The sequence below is a fragment of the Salmo salar genome, chromosome ssa16 (assembly GCF_905237065.1).
Source record: "Salmo salar chromosome ssa16, Ssal_v3.1, whole genome shotgun sequence".
In the NCBI taxonomy this organism is placed as follows: Eukaryota; Metazoa; Chordata; class Actinopteri; order Salmoniformes; family Salmonidae; genus Salmo; species Salmo salar.
In genome coordinates, this window is record NC_059457.1 from 21,380,558 (window position 1) to 21,386,557 (window position 6,000).

Here is a 6,000-nt window from a genome sequence, read left to right on the forward strand (position 1 = left end):
ACGCCTGGCATTGCGCATGGTGATCTTAGGCTTGTGTCTGGCTGCTCGGCCATGGAAACCCATTTCATGAAGCTCTTGGCGAACAGTTCTTGTGCATACGTTGCTTCCAGAGGCAGTTTGGAACAGAGGATTTTTATGTGCTACATGCTTCAGCACTCAGCGGTCCTGTTCAGTAAACTTGTGTGGCCTACCACTTTGCGGCTGAGCCGTTGTTGCTTCTAGACATTTCCGCTTCACAATAGCAGCACTTGACCGGGGCAGCTCTAGCAGGGCAGACAAACTGACTTGTTGGAAAGGTGGCATCCTATGACGGTGTCACCTTTAAAGTCACTGAGCTCTTCAGTAAGGCCATTCCACTGACAATGTTTGTCTATTGAGGTTGCATGGTTGTGTGCTTGATTGTATACACCTGTCAGCAACCGGTGTGGCTGAAATAGCTGAATTCACTAATTTGAAGGGGTGTCCACATACTTTTGTATATATAGTGTATCTATCAATTAGGGCAAACAAAGCATATAAGATTGTATGTTTTGTTTCTTTTGAGCAGCTACTCCCTATTCCGGCCGATATTCACAATCTGCCTTGGTTAGCACATCTCTACACACACACACATACACATACTGTATACACACATACGGTACATACACAGACCTTGTACCTTGAGTGATATGTACCATAATTAAACTAACATGTCTTCACAGATGTTTCAGATAATAGATTCTGATAAATATGGCTTTAGCTCGGTCCACTTCCATTTGTAGATCAGCACCCCTCCAGGGTTTAACTTTGTGTGTGTGTGCATGTGTGTGTGTGTGTGTGTAACTGGGCACCATCAAAGCCATTCAATGTTGATCTCATGTCTCTTGGGCTAAAAAACATTTAACGTGAGCTATTTTTTTGAAATAAAAACACCACTGAGAACCTATTTTACCCATGTTGAGATTGTATCAGTCCCCTTCCACTTCATATTTGTCTTCTTGAGTTTTCTTTTGTTCCTCAACAGACCACCATAGACAATACACGGCATAATCCAGGAAGGATTCTGCATAATCTCTCATAGACTCAGAGTAATGCAGCTCCTTTTCCCAGATTAACTGACTAACCTCAGATACTACAATCAGACCAAGAGGGTCCTCTAGGAAATTACAAAATCAATGAGCACTGTACATCTCCTTCTCCTCCTCTGGACTTTCACATGGAGTCACCAATAAAGACAATACTAAACGACAAGGATATAACAGAAACACATTCATGTAGATTCTTGTAAATGGCTGTTGACAAACCAATCCCTGTCCAGATACACACATGAAATGGCACACTGTGCACTTGAGCATACAGTACATTAAGCTCTCCCCGAATGACTGCTGTGTATTCATTCATGTACGACAGCAGCCAGCGAGTGCTGTAGTATAGGAGAGCAGCCTCCGGGCTCAGGACAGAACATATTAGTTGCATGGACACTTTCCACTTTACCACTCCATATTCTCCTTCCAATTACACAAGGCCACATTTCACCAGATCCTGGCCTGAGGACATTTATCACATACATCTCCAGCCACCCACAGTCCTTACAGACTGACTCCCACTGGAGGATGAAATATTCATTAGTAGTCTTCTTATCAAAGCCCCTGTAGTCCTGACAGAGACACCCCCTCTGCCGGTTTTGACGATCACCACCATCAATCAAGCAGCGATTGACGTTACATCTGGAAACATGTCCTCTGGTTTTGTTCAAATGACAGGCTGTGAGAATAATGTGAATGCAATCAAGTGCCAAGAGAGTATGTTTCCATGGTGACGATAGTGTGTGTGTTTGTGTGTGTGTGCATGCGTGTGTAATTGACGGGAAGTGGGGGCAGGGGGTATGGGGGGTGAAGTAATTGGTTCAAGGAAGGGGTGGTGAATATATACCACTTCCAACTTCACAAAATGTGTACATTTGGCAACTTGCACAAAAGGAAAATGAACATGTTATTCCCACTAAATATTAGGGTAAACATTCATGAAGTGCATAGGTCAAGACAAAAAGTGACTTTATCTTTACATATATTGACAGGGTCAGCTACGGAATGAGCAATCTAACATCATCAGTGAAATAACAAGGCACATGCCTTAACTTAATAAAAATAACCAAAAAATAAGACATGTAGAAGGAAGAATGCAAATCAATTACACTATATATACAAAAGTTTGTGGACACCTCTTCAAATTTGTTGATTCGGCTATTTCAGCCACACCAGTTGCTGACAGGTGTATAAAATCGAGCACACCACCATGCAATCTCCATAGACAACATTGGCAGTAGAAGAGCTCAGTGACATTCAACGTGGCACCGTCATTTGATGTCACCTTTCCAACAAGTCAGTTCATCAAATTTCTGCCCTGCTAGAGCTGCCCCGGTCAACTCTAAGTGCTGTTATTGTCAAGTGGAAACATCTAGGAGCAACAACCACTCAGCTGTGAAGTGGTAGGCCACACAAGCTCACAAAACGGGACTGCCGAGTGCTAAAGCACGTAGTGTGTAAAAATGATCTGTCGTCGGTTGCAATACACACTACTGAGTTCCAAACTGCCTCTGGAAGGAACTTCAGCACAATAACTGTTTATTTAACCAGGGAAGTCAGTTAAGAACAGATTCTTATTTACAATGATGGCCTACCACAGCCAAACTCTAACAACACTGGGCCAATTGTGCACCGCCCTATGGGACTCCCATAGCCAGTTGTGATACAGCCTGGAATTGAACCAGGGTCTGTAGTGACACCTCTAGGACTGATATGCAGTGCCTTAGACCGCTGCGCCACTCGGGAGCCCCTAAAACTGCAGCTGCACACAAGCCTAAGATCACTGTGCGCAATGCCAAGCATCGGCTGGAGTGGTGGAAAGCTACATTATACAATGACATTCTAGACGATTCTGTGCTTCCAATTTTGTGGCAAAAGTTTGGGAAAGGCCCTTTCCTGTTTCAGCATGAGACTGCCCCTGTGCCCAAAGCAAGGTCCATACAGAAATGGTTTGTGTAGATCGGTGTGGAAGAACTTGACTGGCCTGCACAGAGCCCTGACCTCAACCCCATCAAACACCTTTGGTCTGAATTGGAACGCCGACCGTGAGCCAATCCTAATCGCCCAACATCAGTGCCCGACCTCACTAATGCTCTTGTGGCTGAATGGAAGCAAGTCCCCTCAGCAATGTTCCAACATCAATTGAAAGCCTTCCCAGAAGAGTGGAAGCTGTTATAGCAGCAAAGGGGAACCAACTCCATATTAATGGCCATGATTTTGGAATGAGATGTTCGATGTGCAGGTGTCCATATACTTTCGATCATGTAGTGTAGTTCATATATATTTTTGCTTGATTAAGTATGGTAGACTATCAGTTAAATACAAACCATGAATTTAGATATCAGGAGAATATCCCCAAAACAAATATTTTAAACGCTCCTAGAGGAAATTGACAATTGTGAAAACAGTGAACATTTAACTCAAATGATGGTTTGATGAGCATGCACCTCTCTACAGTAACAACAGACCAGGGACTAGAAAAATGGCTTCATCGCTCACAACAAACCACTTTTGATAACACGACACCACAAGATAACTATGTTACCGAACACGTTTCTTTTTACGATTTACGCAACGGATATGGCTGTGTTGTAAACTATTGATAAGATACAGAATGAACGATAGAAAAGCTAACACCTAAAACACTAAAACAGCAATGATCTCTCTTCATCGTAGTCCTCTCTGGCTTGCGTTGAGAAGACCTGGCAGGATACCTACAGTCACGCGTGTGGGAATGCCTTGCGGCAAAGCAGATACGATGCAGCTCGCGAAAAATGTGCGCTTTGGCACAAAGGCACGGAGCCATTTGGTAGAGAAATTATATTAACCGGATTAGAAGCCCAGATGCAAGATATACGTAATTACCACACATTGTCTGTTTGCAAACATTGCCTCCTCAGTAGTAGACAAGATAAGTGTTTTATGACAGAAGCACACCTTGAATCTCACCCTTAGGGTAACGTGGGGTAACCAGCTCCCCCTAAAACCAATGTTCAGTTACTGACACAAGCAAAGTTTGGTAAAATGTGGTATGTGGATGATGGTCATGCATAGGCAAACAAACTATGAAGGGAAATAAGTGGCTAACGTTTTTGTTCTAATGTTTTTGGAAAAGGGGTGTGTTTCCCAAGTACCGGGGTAATGATTTGGACAATGCTAATTTAAGTACTGTTGACTTGCACTCACCTTAAATTGTACTGCTTTATTAAAAATGTAATTCAACGTTTATCGCTAAACAAGTGGGTTCTTTACCTTTAGACTCCCCTAATGGAATATACTGTATATATAGATATATATAAAACTTTTATAGATCTAATTTAATTAGATTATACATATAACTTTTTCCTTAGAATTTACCTTAGAATTGTTTTGTTGGTGACTTAAAAAATGTAGATGAGACAGATAACATTTTTAGTTGTGCAAGAGCAGTGGCTGCAGGGAGTGTTCAAATTTAGTTTTGTGACATAATGTGGTTTTTGTGACAATTACGGGTGTGGGGGGGGGGCTTGTTACCCTACTGTTCCTTTTACTAGTTGCAGGACAATAATTTATGATATAAAACAATATGAAGACAATGTAGCAATTGTGAAGTGTTTTTTGGAGTCTAGAGAGAGTGCAGATTGCTGTGCTGCCTAAAATTGTGTCCACATGCACCTGTTTTGCCCACGCCGGTAATGTGAAGCGCAGTCTATTGTTTTCAGGAGGAGCGAGCTCCAACACTTTGATCCTGACCACGCTCTTATAATTGCAGTATATGAACATTTTGACCTTTTGATAGCTAACCACATTGCGACTTTACTTTAAGTTGTTGTAAAGAAGCATGAATAATAATAATAGTAATGATGATAGTGACAAAAATTGTAATAATGATAACAATTAGAATTAGAATAATTAGGTAGCCTATATAATTCATTACCATGTGCTGATCATCATTATTATAGTTTATCATGTATTATTAGGCCTACTGCAAGAATTATTCTTATTTTTATTATTATTATCCTCCCCACTTTTGCCAAAAGCGTATGTCCTGTAAACATGTAATGTGCATACATGATAATAATTGCCTCTCACCTTTGTATTCAATCTCAGAGTTATTGGAAAATAAGTTTGTCTCTCTTCTTCTCCCTTCTCCGAGTCTCGCGCATCCGCTTCAGAGATGTTCAACTGCTGAAATGCAAGCCTTCAGTGGGTCCAGGGCATGAGCGAGAGCAGCACCAGAAACCAAACAGACAGATTTCTATCACAGTAATCCGTGGAGCTCTGTGCTCAACAATCCCACTGAATGAGCTCTGCCTTACTTCGCTCCTTTGCGCTTTCACTTCCCCCACCTCCCCTCCTCCTGTTCACCCCTTTTCTTCTCTGAATGCCGATCCTCGAAGGTTGACGGTACAATCTTGATGCCCCCACCCATCTTTATTAATGTTTAACCACTTTTACCTTCTTATAACACATGCTTTTGCTCCTCTGTGTCTGTATGTATCTGTGTGTGTGTGTGTGTGTGTGCGTGTGTGTTTGTTCTAGGGGTGTCAGTATCAGGTCAGGTGTAGCGTTGACAGGTTAACAACAAGTTCACTATTCTCTATTGCAAGCACTAACGGTTATATTGGGGGTATGGAATGAACTGGCAGTTGCACTCTAAAAAATGCTGGGTTGTTTGGTTGACTCAACTGCTGAGTTGCAGGCGTTGGGTCACTTAGTTGTGTTGTTTTCTTTAGAAACTGCTGGGTTATTGATGCTGGGTTATTGGTGCTGGGTTATTGAGATATGACCCAGCCGTTCAGATCAGAAGACTGGAGGCATAGTTTAGTAGGGGCGTGGCTTTCAGATAGTTATTTTTAGCCACCCATGAGATTAAATGTCATTCCTGTTCAATTACATTTTTGTACCTTCAATGATGATTACAGAAGTATATGAGTTTCCTAAAACCCTGTGTAAA

The 6,000-nt window shown here is 41.9% G+C and overlaps 1 protein-coding gene across 2 annotated transcripts in view; it reads right to left on the reverse strand.

The window, feature by feature from the left end:
* Positions 1 to 5,442, reverse strand: part of LOC106573351 (excitatory amino acid transporter 2) — a 40,015-nt gene extending 34,573 nt beyond the window's left edge. For both annotated transcript variants that reach the window (XM_014148326.2, XM_014148325.2), the window contains exon 1: positions 5,136 to 5,442. The gene's annotated coding sequence lies outside the window, so the exon portion shown is untranslated. The remainder of the gene's footprint in view (positions 1 to 5,135) is intronic.
* Positions 5,443 to 6,000: the final 558 nt, after the last annotated feature.